This window comes from Paroedura picta, chromosome 4, assembly GCF_049243985.1.
Source record: "Paroedura picta isolate Pp20150507F chromosome 4, Ppicta_v3.0, whole genome shotgun sequence".
Taxonomy (NCBI): Eukaryota; Metazoa; Chordata; class Lepidosauria; order Squamata; family Gekkonidae; genus Paroedura; species Paroedura picta.
In genome coordinates, this window is record NC_135372.1 from 60,438,992 (window position 1) to 60,454,258 (window position 15,267).

The 15,267-nt window shown below is 42.1% G+C and overlaps 1 long non-coding RNA gene across 8 annotated transcripts in view; it reads left to right on the forward strand.

The window, feature by feature from the left end:
* Positions 1–15,267, forward strand: part of LOC143835445 (uncharacterized) — an 86,269-nt gene that overhangs the window by 24,978 nt on the left and 46,024 nt on the right. For 6 of the 8 annotated variants that reach the window (XR_013230143.1, XR_013230147.1, XR_013230146.1 and 3 more), the window contains exons 2-3: positions 4,193–4,334; positions 5,534–5,615. This is a non-coding gene — a long non-coding RNA (uncharacterized LOC143835445). The remainder of the gene's footprint in view (positions 1–4,192; positions 4,335–5,533; positions 5,616–15,267) is intronic. The other 2 variants (XR_013230144.1, XR_013230150.1) reach the window with 1 other exon arrangement.

Sequence of the window (15,267 nt, forward strand, 5' to 3'; positions counted from 1 at the left end):
CACTTTTGCTCCCTCTAGCCCTGGAACACTGGACAAAAGCTTTTGTCTGAAGTTGGCACTTCCAACCCTACATCTGCCTCTGGGGGACTGCCAGCCTCAACAAAGGCATGCTACACCAGCAGTCCCTAACCCGGGGAAAGTCATTGGACAGGCTGCTTCAGGGCTGACTTGGGGGTGGGCCAATCTGCAATCATCCAGACAGTTCCCAGCCACACATTGGGTACTGGGTCCCAGTCCACTCAAGCAGAGACTGAGCTAGATGAGGTCCCCACAATTGATCCAGCAGGTAGCAGAAACATTTGGCCACCAAAAGAGTCAGAAAGGCCCCGAGCAGCAAGAGGATGTTAGTATGTGGAAAAGCTGATCCATCAGATACTAATGAATAGAAGAAGATGCCGCAAAATATGATCCTTTCATTTTAGAAATCCTCCAAGTGAAACCAGAATTATCAAAGAATGCCATATTCTGATGAGTGACATACAAGTATATATGAATGACCACTAAAATGTAATGATTCCATGGGGAAACTACTGCAAAGTAAAATGAGATATGTAGAAAGGTTAAGAAGTCTAATATCCACGTGAAACTGAGTTGGATCCAGATGTTTTGTTCATGTTCTATATGGAAAGAAGAAATGGGGCGAGGGGATGAACTCAGTTCCTTAAAAATGATACAGTAAGTGGAACATGGATTGGTGATCATGGAAAAACATGAGGTGATAGCAATTTCATTTGGTAATTCACAGGCGTAAATTAACTAATGCCTGGGGATGGCTATGATTTCATGGAAGTACATTGGAGTTCTACTTTCTTAAAGAGCATTGTATAAGAATAATTTGCTTTCTAATGTATTGGTAAGCCATTGAGGTAGAATTAGCATTATCTCTTTCAGTAAAATGATGCGGAAACATTATCATAGTCCAATTTTTTTCTTGCTGGTGTTACATTTATCCTCCATAAAGCAGTGACAAGGTCAGGCTTTAATTAATAATTGTGTGGGATTTTTGCCATGGTAGTGCTGATCTTTGTGTAGCAGTCAGAGCTAGACTGACAAAATGAGATAATACACAAGACCCAACCTGCTTCTTCATTTGGCTACTCAAATCCATTAAAAGAGATGGGGTAGTATATTTTCCTAGCATTGTGCTGAAATTCAACTAGTGAGAACAAGATGCTTTTTCCAGTTGGGACTTGACTAATTTATGTCCATACTCATTAATCTTACCTAAGTCATTACAGCTGATTACATTTGAGCCATGACCTCTGGCTCCATGCATTGGTTACAGAACAATCTCCCAGGATCAGGATAAAATCATGATTTGGCATGTATCCACGGGCTCCTGGCATTGTCTGTGCAACTACCAACATCACCCACAACAGCAGCTGCTATATCTGCATGCACATGTCTGAATGAGAGGTTCTCAGCTCATGTAAGGCGGATTGAAAGAAGTTTGTCATTGGAAAGGCTAAATCCTATTAGAATTGCAGCTGTGACCCTCTCTGGATCAAGCAACTCTCAATCACTTTCTTTTTCTAACATATGCTAGTGTGGTGTGGGGTGTTGGAATACACTATGCAAATACAGAAGATTACATGAAGAAGCTTCAAGGTGATATCTGATTTAATATCTGTAGGCACGTAACTTAGCTTTTTTTTAGATTGGCAATTTTAAAAGCCTTTTAACACTTCAACATTAACAGAAAAGAAAATAGAAGTGTAAAAAAAATATCACTCTTGTCTGTAAAGGGAATTTCTTTCCAGCAGACTATGGACTATTTTGGATCTGAACTCGCTTGGATCCAGACTAGCATTTCCATGGGCCCATGGATAGAACATGGCTTTCCTGCCTTTCTGCTCCCAAGGTAGCTCAAACGACACCCTCCCAAGGTAGCTCGAACTTTACCGCCTAATCCTGTTTCTGGGGTGACTCCCAGGAAAAGGACTGGAGGTTTTTCAGGCTCTGTGAGATAGGAAGGGGGAAACTGTGCTCAGTGGATCAGAGTTGTTGCATCTACTGCATCAAAGCCAGGTCAACACACTTGTAGGACGATCATCAAAAGACATCAGAATGTATTGGTTCATTTCCAATAGACTCCATGTACTAGCAGTCAGCTTTTCATATTTAAATAAATATTTCCCCACATTAAAACTGCTTGCAAGTAAAAATTATATCAAAAATTTCTAACCCAGTCTACTCCTTGCTATTTGCTCCTTACAGAGAGATTTTCCTTCAGATGAACATTTAAAAATGGAATCCCTGACACTTACAGCAGTTCATTCTGTGCAGTTGAGGTCTCTACCACTTCATTCCCACCTCACTTTCCTGCTGTAGCAGGACCAGGCCATAGACTTACCATTATGTGTGTACCATTCTTAGAGAAATAAATAACTCAGGTCAGTTGCTTAAGTCCTTCCAAGTTTCTTGACATCTCATTATGTTCCATGATGGCACTCATCATTAGTGCTGAAAACGAGTCCCATCCCATCATCATTCCCCAGCTATACATGTTTAGGTATTCATCCTAAGTTCACACCCAGGGCCATTTTTAACAGCTCAAAAGAATAATCACTAATGGATTTTAACAAGTGTGCTCCATTTATGATGGACAGCTCAGCTGAATAAAAAGATGTTAGCCAATATTAGACATTTGTGCATCATATGCTGTAATAAAACGGTATATCATGGGCAATTAAGTACCAGCAGCTGGTTATTGCTTATCAATATGTAAAAATCATGTTTTCCCACCTCCTTAGTCCCACCCACCCCCCTCCTTTCAGCTGCATGGTGGACAGATATCTGCCTTTTCTCACCATTAAATCCTTAGTTCCTATTTTTATGTCTGCAGTACAATAGGAGTTATGATGATGAGTTAAATTCTTTTTCCTAAGGTAGCTTTTCAAAGCGAAGACTGGAGAGTCACAACAAAGGAGGTGTTACAGTGTTGCCTTGTATCAAAGACCATCATCACACAGATTTTAGAGCTCTCTTAGGCAGCGACCTTTCCGAAGATCCATTTATGTTTGTTCCACCAACACAGTGGCAGGTGGTTGCATCACAACCCGTTGCAGAATCTTGTTTATCGGTCTGTGATTTATTTCTCCCAGAAAAGAGCCTTTTAAGAGAATAGGTCATCACTTAACAGTTGCATATGTTTTTGTCTTCACTGCAGAAATTGGGCAAAATATTCTAAGAAATCATCCTCTATATAAACAAATGGCATTATTTTGGAAGGCACTTTCGAACGTGTATTGAGGCAGGTGATTTTAGGGAGAAAAACTAAAGACTGAGGGCCCCACCACCACCATTTCCTCTCCTATCCCCCATCCCATGAGAGTCACCAAGCATGGCAGCTGGCAAGCGAATGAATCATGTCTCATCAGAATTAGCCCATCAAGCATAGTAACTATGTACCAGTCTTACCTTCTCTGACACTACACGAATGAATGGATTCCCTGCACAGTAATTCAAGGCCATAGTGTGATCACTTTGATAAGATTAAGGCCATTTTAATATGAATACAGCATGCAGTTGCTCAGTAGGACATGATCAGGAAACACTGCCACCAGAGAGAAACCAACCCAGAATGGAAAGACACCAAACAAATTGCTTGCAAGATTGTGTGTGTCTGTGTATGTGTGTGTGTTCACCTGTTTTTATCTACTTATAGCAGATGCTCAAGTATCAAATACTGCATTCATCATTTGTTATTTACAATTGTTCAAGGAGCAATGGTCAAAAGAATGTAATTATATTTAAAGGAAATCAGTATCAGATATTATCTAGTTTCAAGTAAGGCCATTTATATTGCTTTGCTAGTGCAATCCCTATGGTACTGGAAGTGCAAGTATTAGGAAACATATACAGTAGACATGCTTTGCTTTGCTGACTTAGCTAGTTAGTCTACCACAGACACACTGTAGCAAAGGAACTCATTAAGAAAATTAAGGATAGAGTTTATAAGGTGCTAATATGGATGACTTTTGAATGTAAGAACACTGAGCACTTTTGTAATCGGGTAAAAGATAATGATGCAACAAAATATAAAATCCAGCCAATATGACCTATATTTTAATGATAATGGATCCTAATATAGATAGATAGAAAGGGACCAAAGATCCTTTTCAAAGGATGCCTCATTCCCTGCTCATATTTCCCAGATTATATATCATATTTGATCATCTTGTCTCATCAGGTGGATGAAATGTATTGTTCTTGCACTTGGGTAACCAAAATAAAACCTCTGTGTTCCCAATGTGATCTTACTGAAGTCTTCTTGTGGAATGCCTATCACTTCTTCTGTTTTCCAGAAATGCTGCTTCTCATCCTCTAGTACAGTAAGTGAATCCATGAATACAATGTGAAAGCACCATGAATCCTTGAGTTGGAAGGGGTTATATAAGCCAGAGGTAGTCAACCTGTGGTCCTCCAGATGTCCATGGACTATAATTCCCATGAGCCCCTGCCAGCATTTTCTGGCAGGGGCTCATGGGAATTGTAGTCCATGAACATCTGGAGGACCACAGGTTGACTACCCCTGATATAGGCCATCTAGTTCAACCCCCTGCTCAAGGCAGGATCAGCCTAAAGCATCCATGATACATATCTGTCCAGCTGCTGAATAAAGACCATCAGTGAGGGGGAGATCACCATCCTCTTAGGCAGCCAATTCCACTACTGAACTACTCTGACTGTGAAACATTTTTCCTGGTGTCTAGCCAGTACTGTTCTACGCATAGTTTAAACCCATTATGGCAGGTTCTATCCTCTGCTGCTAACAGGAACCATTCCCTGCCTTCCTCCTATTAAATACTTAAAAACACCAAACATGTCCCCTGTCTTGCAGCTCTAATGCTTTGAGCATTTGGAATGCTTAACCAACCTCTTCCTGCAACCTGGAATGGTTCCCCTTCCCCTCCATCTCTGCAGTGAAATGCTCAAGCAGAATAATCCTACCTTACCAGGAAGGCCTGTACCATATACTCCTTCCACCTGTATGAATTCGTTCTTGGTCTGGAAGTCTCTGTATTTTTATGCCTACCTCTGTCCCAACTCTACCCAACTCCAAATTCTTTGAGTTGCATGATAATATCATATCCTTGGCCCAGTACATGCAACCCTGTGAGTTAGACCAACTACAGAATAAATGATTAGTCCAAGATCACTCATCAAGCTTCCATGGCAGAATGGGGATTGGAACTCATGTCTTCCAGATCATAGTTCAATACTCTAACCACTACATCATTCATGATCTCATGGAAACTGTAGTTGTCCCACTCGTGAATGTGTGTGTTAAGTGCTCTCAAATTGGAACTGACATATGGCAACTCCATCAAAGGGCTTTCAAAGCAAATGAGAAGCAAAGATGGTTTGCCATTTTCTTCCAGTGAGGTGTAGCAGTTAAGAGTGGTAGCCTCTAACCTGGAGTGCCAGTTGTGGGGAGAGCAAGGGAAGGTGATTGTAGGCTGCTCTCAGATGCCTTGAAGTAGTAAAATAGCAGAATACAAAAAAACATCTCTTCTTCTCTACTGCACAGATGCAAAGCTGCTCAGTATGGCACTCAAGATGAATTTTGACAGAAGGCATTGGAGCAATTTGATAAGGCACTCAACTTGTAGGTAAGTGAAGAGATCAATCAAGGTAAATTGATCAGGCAATTGTGTTTATGTAAAAAGTCTCAGAATTCTAACAGAGAAAATTCATATTACTTACTAAATAATGTTAATGGAGTGCCTGCTATGCAGTAGTTCATTTGAAAATAGACAATTGGGGAGGGGGGGGTTACCCCAAAGCTTGTTTTCTGAACATTTCCAATTAACAGTGCTATCTCTTGTTTATGAACTGACAAGTTCTGCCAGCAAGAGGTTTTACAATGTATTTAGTAGTCTTGCAATATAGAAAAGGCATTGTTTCTTCCTATATTATTTCTTTAGTATTTTTGTTTCGATACTTGAATCTAAGAAGCTTATTTCTAATAAAAAATGTCATCTCTCTGAGCTACAAATTCTTGTTGCTGCTTCTTTCAATTATTGAGAATACCAACCTGAGCATTTTTCTAGTGTGGAAGTCTGATTAAAATGTGAAAGATAGGGTTTAAAACAGAGCATATGTACAATAGATGAAATGTCACAATCTTTTCTACAGTCCACTGCAATTTAGTTATTCGGAACTTCACTACAGGTTTCACTCATCTAATGACTGCAGGATCTGACCAGTACAGAAAACACCATGTCAACCATACATGGCCTTTGGCTGTCATTCTGAAACTCATTTTCGCCACCATGAAGATGAACTCTTATTAGTGTGAATATAGAATTCAAGGACTATTTGCAAGTTTTAAATGTACATAGCACTTTACATTATGTGGCAGCACGGCACCAATTACAGCATAACCGTTCCCTCATAAATTTAATCGAGATGGCTAAAGAAAAGAGCTTCTGGCATGGGATGAAATCATTCATCCAGGTTGCATCCGTTTATTCTGTTCTTTCTGAATGTCCAGCAAAAACAACCTTTTTTCAGTTTTCTTCTCATTCTTATGCTTTGTTTTTTAAGATTTAAAAATTAACGTGGAATATTGTACAACAAATGATGCATATCACATATATGACAGATAAATTATACAAGCACAGACATTAGAGAGCCCATGTGGTGTAGTGAATAGACTTGAGCCTTGGAGACTTAGATTCAAATACCCAGTCTGTCATGGAAGCTTGATGGGTGACCCTGGGCCAGTCGCATGCTCTCAGCCTAGCCTACCTCACTGGGTTGTTGTGTGTATAAAATGGAGGATAGGATGACAATGTAATTGCTTTGGGACACTGATTAGGGAGAAAGGCAGGGTATGTAAATTAAAAAGTCATAAAAGAAGAGAGATTACAAAAAAAATATGACCCTGAAAATACATTGAGAATAATATAGAAAATGAAAGAAGAGTTAGTAAAACTGTATGTGTGTAGGTGTGTAGGTGTATTTGTATTATGATTTATATAACATATATAAAAAGGTAAAGGTAAAGGTATCCCCTGTGCAAGCACCGAGTCATGTCTGACCCTTGGGGTGACGCCCTCTAGCGTTTTCATGGCAGACTCAATACGGGGTGGTTTGCCAGTGCCTTCCCCAGTCATTACCGTTTACCCCCCAGCAAGCTGGGTACTCATTTTACCGACCTCGGAAGGATGGAAGGCTGAGTTGACCTTGAGCCGGCTGCTGGGATTGAACTCCCAACCTCATGAGCAAAGCTTTCAGGCGGCTGCCTTACCACTCTGCGCCACAAGAGGCTCCTATAACATATATACCAGTGTCTAAATATATATGATTAACCATATTGATGTGATGTTATCCGTTCAGTCGTGTCTGACCCTCAGCAATTCTATAGGAAAGTCTTTGTCACATGTCTCTGTCAATGACCACCTCTTTCAGTTGGTTCATCGTCATCCCTGTATCGGCTTTGATCGTGCCGAGCCAGTGGATCCTGTGGCAATCATGTTTCCTTTTGCTGCTGACCATGCCAAGCATTAATGATTTTTCTAACAAGTTTGATCGCATGATGTGTCCAAAGTAAGTGAGCTTCAGCAGTAATATCTTCCTTTCTAATGACATAGTTGGTTTGCTCCTCTCTAAAACTATCTTGTTGGTAACTTTGGCTGTCCATGGTATTCGCAGCATTCATCTCCAACACCATAATTTGAAAGCATCTATTCTCCTCCTGTCTTCTTAATAATAAGGTAAAAAGGAATCCATGTGCACATTCACAAACAACATGGCCAGAGAGAGAATCCAGATTCCAGACGCACCTTAAGAATTAGATTAGTGAAAATCATTATTTGGGAATAGGAAATTCTTCACGAATTGTCATGAAACTCCTAAATGCTTTTTTATATTTAATTTTTTCTTATAGAAATAAAAATCAGAAGAAACAGAAAGGAGCTCTTGGCTAGCCTTTAGATGAAACTTTTATGGAAAAATAATACAAATTAAGAAATATAATAAGCTTTTGAGGTACTGGTTGGTGTTTCACAAGAAATAGCATTCCTGACAGGCAGTAATATAGGATAGGCCAGAAAGCCAATACTGAATACAGTAATGTTAATTGAATACAACAGATGTTTTAGCCATTCCTTTAGGAGGGAGGGGGGCATAGGGCCTGACCCAGATGTCATCCCAGTCAGTAAGGAAAAATCCCATTGGAAGGAGTCTGTTTTGGCTCAATTATAAAGTAGAAAATGCCTTCCGATGTCATTCCCATCTGTTTCTATTTCTGTTTCTTCAGCCCTTCTGCTGTTTCAAGAATCTCCTGTGTATATTGACCATCTCACTCTAGTTTGAGTCCAGATCTTCAACAAACTAAGAAATATGACAGTCTGCATTAATTTTCATAAAGAAGCCACAAATGAAGACTTATTACTGAATTGTGCCTTTTAATCAGGCTGTTTCATAATGAAATCAACTTTAAAAGTGCTATACTTGACAAAACAGAACTGTATAAACACTAGACAATGTTTTGCACATTCATAAAATGTGCACATTGCTTTTTATACTGAAACTAGGGGCAAAGTCCATTGTACCCAAGAATACAACAGGCACTAGGAAGTGAGGGAAGGAAAGGAAAGGAAAGGAAAGGAAAGGGGAAAGCAGGAGGTGGGAAGGAATGGGATAAGGAAGGAAGGCAGATAAAAAAGAAAGGCAAAATGACACATAGGACAAAACAGAAAGAAAGAAAAAGGAAGGGAAAAAGAGAGAAAGAGAGGAGAAGGGAGGAAAGTAGCCACTCCCTATCCAACCGCTGGGGAACCTCTCTTCCTCCCCCCCCCCCCCCCCAGCAGGGCAGGCATTGCCAAAACCTGGCAAGGCTATGATAAGGCTGTTTGGGGTGGGGGAAAGTGCTGGCCAGTCCTTCCTGCCCCCCCCCCCATCCCAGGCAGGCCCTGGCAAGGCCTGGCAAGATCATGGCAGGGCTGTGTGGGGCAAGGGGAGTGTTAGAGGGGCATTTCTTTCTCTACCCTGACCCAGGCAGGCCTTGCCAAGGCCTTGAGAGGCAGAGGCAGGACAGCTGTGGGTAGGGAGAGCAATGGCAGGGCCTTCCTCCTCCCCACCGACCTGGGCAGGCCACACCGATGCCTGGTGAGGGTACAGAGGGACTGCTGTGGGGGGGATGCTAGCAAGGCCTTCCTCCCCCCCTGACCTGTCAAAGCCCAGTGAGGCCACAGCAGGGCTGCTGGGGGTGGAGTGCTGGTGGGACCTTCCTTCCTCCCCAACTTCAGCAGGCCCCACCTGATGAGGCTTCAGCAGGCCCCACCTGGTGAGGCTACAGCAGGCCCCACCTGGCGAGGCTACAGCAGGCCTGCTGGGGGCAGAGGAGTGCTGTCAAGGCCTCCCCCCCCCCGACTGGGACAGGGCCCATCAAGGCCTGGCAAGGCTGCAGCAGAGCTCCTGGAGGCAGGGAAGAGCATTGGTGGGGCATTCCTTCCCCTCAACCTGGGTAGGCCGTGTCGAGGCCTGGTGAGGGAGCAGCAGTGCTGCTGGGGGAAACACTGACAGGGCCTTCTTTCCTCTTCAACCCGGACAGGCAGCACCAAGGCCTGGCAAGGCTGCAGTGGAACTACTGGGGGTGGGGAGTGCTTGTGGGGCCTTCCTGCCATCGAGGGCTGTCAAGGCCATGGCAGGGCAGCTTGGGTTTGAGTGGAGCACTAGCAAGGTATCCTTTCCTTCTCCCTAACCCGGGCAGGCCCCACCGAGGGCTGGCAAGGCCATGGCGGGGTTGCTTGGGGTGGGGTGGGGTGGAGTGCTGGCGCGGAAGCCACATGGAGGTGATTAATCTTGGAGTTGGGGCCTTCCTCCATCCCAGCTCCAGTTCACTGGCTGACTCACTTTCTGGACTGTGGCCAGTTAAGCAGCCTGGCACTTCTTCCTGGTGAAAGATGTTGGAGGAGGAGGAGGTCAGGGGTGGGACAGCCTACCTGATTGGCCATTTGTTGGATGGACAGCCAATCTAGTAGGTGTTGAGTCTATCTGTACTCCTCCCACAACCTCAGTTGCATTTTATATTATGTTACAGATGATAAAGTCGGCATCATTAAATGAACAAGTCATAAACAACTCATAAAACTGTAAAACCTCACTAATAAACACCATTCCGTGATCAGTAAAACAAAATGAAAACTCAATTATACAAAATGTATGAGCCCCCCCCCCAACTTCTAAGAAGAAGCACCTAAACAATTCAGCTTCCCATATTTATACGTTTTTTTTAAATCATCTTCTAAAACTAGCTAGCTGTCCCACTTGATAAGGGTCACATTCCTAGCTAAGTAATTATCTTATAACTTCAAACAGTATCCAAAGTTAACTATTCTTGAATATCTTAAAATATATAAAAACCTGTTATGTCATTATTGTTACTTTTTATCATAATTCCATTTTAAAATAGTGATTACAAGTTTCTTATACTTAAGAATAGCTGTTGATCCTCAACCAGAATTTGAATTACAGTATTTGCTGGCGTATAAGACTACTTTTTTTCACTGAAAAACATGCCTCCAAGTGGGGGGGGGGGGGGGTCATCCTATATGCCGGGTGCACTTCAGTTGGGAAAGACATAGCTGCCCATAGTGGCCCATAGTACTGTAATGTAATGTAACAAACTCTATATTTTGAATGGAAATGTTGGAGGATCGTCTTATACGCTCAGTCATCTTATACGCCGGCAAATACAGTATATCTTCACTTTTATGAAGGTGGATTTTCTTGCCATTTTCTTCTGCAGCTGGGCCTTCCTTGATATAGGGTTAAATGGTTACTATTCTACAAAATACTATTATTTTTTCTTGCCCCTCTCCAAGTCTATGCAAGTCTAGCTCTCTTGACTCCCTTTTTAGCATGTTTAGGTTGAGAGATTAAGCCAGCTGCATTGCTAGCAGACCCATCCATAATCTTTTTGGTCATGACTAGTAACTATTCCCCTATGTTCCTGGCCATATTCATGATAATGTATGCTTTTAGATGCAGAAAACCTGTGCAAGGCTTTGAGGCAAATCTTTAAGAAGGAAGGATTTTATTATGGGAACAGACACTCCCTAAAATATGTCTTGAGAGGCTTTTTCCTTGTGTGCCCAGTATTTACCATACTGAAAGAATGGAAAATTTGTGGAAAGTAGTAATGATAAGACTTGGGAGAACCTTGCCATAGGAACCTTTCCATGCAGGCCAAAACCTATTTACTATTCAGGTGAGCAGCTGTCAAATAAAGAGGACAGACTAGAGTGGGGGAATTTTAAATCAGTTTCAGCAGTTTAGGTTATTCCAAGCTATTGAAACCTGTGGAGCTCTTCTTCAGTAGTAAGGATGATAGAACAACAGGTGGGCCACCAGAGTCAACCATTTTACTATGTTTTTCTTGTACAAAAGTCTGGGAAATAGACCACATGGGTTGAGAACAAATTGGTAGGTGTGTGGTATTTACATGTATGTCTTGAAAACATTCTGATGAGTGCTTGGGTTGGGAGGGACTGGCTCTTATTTTACTGTTTGAAAGATAATAGTCTGTCTTGTGTGGGGTAGGGAGAAGATAAAGTCATCAGTGAATAGGCGGGGAAAGGGGAAGGAGCATCAGACATTTGCATGCTGTTGCTTCTTCTGGTTCCTCTTCTAGAAAGGCTATGCTGGTGATTATATCCACATCCCACCAGGCTTTATCGTCTTGCTCTTGAATGGCAGGTCAGTTACAGATAAAGTAGCAGACATCCAAAATTTGATTCTGGATGATGGAGCTGACCTGGCATATATCACTGAGCTTTGGTTGGGGGAGGAGGGAGGTGTTAACTGTGTCCCCCAGGGTACTCACTGATATATCAGCATAGGCCTGGCAGGCAGGGAGGTGGTGTCATGATAGCCTACTGGAATTCTATCCTCCAGACTTGATGTCCTGTCTGCTGGGTTTCAGAATCTGTATCTAGTGGTAAGAGCTGAATGACTACAGTCCACTCTCAAATGTATTATTCTTGAGCAAGGTGACTGAACGAATAGTGGCTAGCCAACTTTATAAATTCCTGAATGAAGCAGATGGTTTAGATCTGTTCCATTCTGGTTTCAGGACTGGTTCTGAGACCGAGACAGACTTGGTTACCCTACTGAATGACATGTACCAAGAGATGGATAGTGGGAGTGTAACCCCGTTAATTCTCCTGGACCTCTCGGTGGCTTTCAGTACCAGTGATTATGGCAAACTTCTGGATTACCTTTTGGGACTGAGACTAGGAAACACTGTTCTGCAGTGTTTCTGGTCCGACCATCAAAGTAGGTTTCAGTGTGTGTGTGGGGGGTACTGCTGTCTCTTGGCTTTTGACTTATGAGGTTCTCCAAAATTTCATCTTCTTCCCCATGTTTCCAACATCTGAATAAAGCAACTAGGAGAGATCATACAGAGATTTAGGCTGAGCAGCCTCCAACATGCAGATGACATTCAGCTTTATCTCATGCTACCAGCAGATCTCAGTGAGGCTGTGGAAACTACGAACAGGTGCCTGAAGGTAATTTTGGAATGGATGAGGGCTAACAAGCTGAAACCTAATCCCAACAAAACATAGGTGCTACTGATGGGGGGAAATCTGACTTGGGAAATGGGTTATATTTTGTTATATATTATAATGCACTCTCCTTAAAAGAACAGGTTCTATAATCTGGGTAGTCCTGGACTATGGGCTGCAGTTGGAGAAACAGGTGGCAGCAGGAATCCCTTTCACCAGCTTTGGCCCTTTCTGGACAGAAAAAATCTTGTTACTGTGCTGCATGCCCTGTAACATCTAGATTAGGTTACTGCAATGTGCTCTGGAGCTGCCCTTGAGTTGACATAGAATGCTGCAGCCAGAGTCCTGTCTGAAGCACATTGTGGGGACAATATCACTTCACTCCTGTTTCACCTATATTGTCTTCCGGTTTACTCCTGGGCTCAATTCAAGGCACTGTTATTTAAAGTATTGTACACTGAGCTATAAAGCCTAGTACAGGCTGGAACCACTATATCTTAAGGACCATCTTCTCACATACAAACTTACCCATTCACCCTGGATATCCTCAGAGAACCTGTTTCAGTTGACCCCACCATTTGAGACTAGATTGATAGCAACCCAGGAAAGGGTGTTCGGCATCAGGGCACCAAAAGGCTAGAACTCCCTCCCCAGAGAGATTTGTCCGTCTACCTCTATCAGTGTTTTTCACCAGCAGGTCAAGAGCTTTGTGTTTCATTCGGCATACCTCTGATAACATTTTTCTCTCCTCCTAATTTTTTTTAAAATGTGTTTTAATTGAATTTTATATTTGAACTGTATTTGAATTGTTTCAATGTTTTTTATGTTTGCCACCTTGTGAACTTTGATTAGATGGAAAGGTGGAATGAAAATAAATATGCGCATGTATCACACACCTGCACATGCACACACATAAGTGCCATTAACACTAATGGGAATCGTAGAAGCGAAATACTTTATGCATCAGGGAAGAAACAGACCATTCTGATAATGGGTTTACAGCCATGTTAGCATGCAGTGCTATCAGTGCAAAAACTTGTACATAAATAAGATGAACATACATTTCAGTCTTGGTTCTTAGACTCTCAATTAACAGTCCTCCCAGTGATCTGGAAGGCCATCTTATCCTATTCAGTGAGACTGAATATTCCCCAAAAGTAAATTATCCAACCCTTTCTAATGTCCACCAGAACACCAATTCCTAAAGTCCTGTTTTTTTTAATTACTTTGCTTTGTATCTTAGCCATTCTTCAAATATAGACACTTTCACTGCAGGGGCACTAATGGGGTCTCTTACTGCAATATCTGATTTTTCTCACAATGAATAAACCAATACAAAATCAGCACAATAAACTAGCTGGGTTTATAATCCAACCTAGACAGTCATATTTATTCAAACTAAAAAAAAAAAAAGCTTAAATCAAGTGTTAAGGAACACATCAAGACAGATGTGTTGTTTGGTACTAACTAGTTTCTGCAACAGTTTTTCAAAGAAAGATCAACGAACTTCAACCACTTCTTTCTTAAAAGAGCTAGGAACTTATCATTCATTTGCAGTCAAGGAGGGTACCACTAGATATTAACTGCTGATTCAGTTTATCCTCTGGAAGAGAATTTAATTGATAGACCAAAGATAAATGGGCTCATGGGTTGCAAAATAAGAGCAAATCACTTTATCATGTTATATCCTAATCACATATTGACTGACTTTTACATTTGGTGCTTGAACTGAAGCCCTAACTTCCTTTTAAAATTCTGAAGTAAGTTGGGCAATCGCAGCCATTTTCACAAGTCACATATGACCTTCACTTATAGCTCTTTAAAATATGCCCTTAAGTAGTCAAAGCATTACCCAGATCATCCATATGTACCATCTGCATTCCCGCAGTCCTTTTTTTTACACAAAACCATCTCCAGTCTTACAATATGTAATATTAATATTTTTACATAAACCATCTGAATTCCTACAATATTTTTGTGCCAAAAAGTTACTTCTTTATCATAACTTGAAATATTTTAACAACTTTCACACCACTCTTCACATTCATGAGTGAGGGGGGAAAGCAAACATAAGAATAGGTAATCATATATATAAATGTAATTCTACTGAACTCGTAAAGCACTGTGGCCACAAACATAACACATGCTCTTTAACTAATCAGCTGGTGATTTGGAAAGAAAGGTAGAAGCAACAGAACTGGTTTTGGTTTATTTGTTCATTTTGTAGAAATAAAATTCCAGTTAAATTTACCATTTAAAACCCAGTCAGAGAATAAAAACAGCATAAAATATTTACCACCCTAGAATCTAGAACATTCCCACATTGCAGTACACTACAAAATGAAACTTCAAAAATAAACCCTTAATTAAAAGCCTTCGTAAAAGGAAATCTTTTGGCCTAACACACAAAAATGAATAGGGTAGATCAGTGGTCCCCAACCTGCGGGCCGCGGCCCGGCGCCGGGCCGCAAAGGCCATGGCGCCGGGCCGCGGATCCCTCTCCACGCCCCCCCCCACCGCAGTAAAAAACTTCCCAGGCCGCAAGCTTGCAGCCCGGGAAGCTTCTTACTGCGGAGAGGGCGGGGAGAGGGAATCAGGGCCGCGCCGTGCCCGTGCAGGCCGCGCCCGCGCGGCCCGCGGGTGTGGCCCGATCCGCGGGCGCGGCCCGCGGGTGCGGCCCGCGGGTGCGGCCCGATGCCCTGCCGGTCCCCAGCCTAATAAAGGTTGGGGACCACTGGGGTAGATG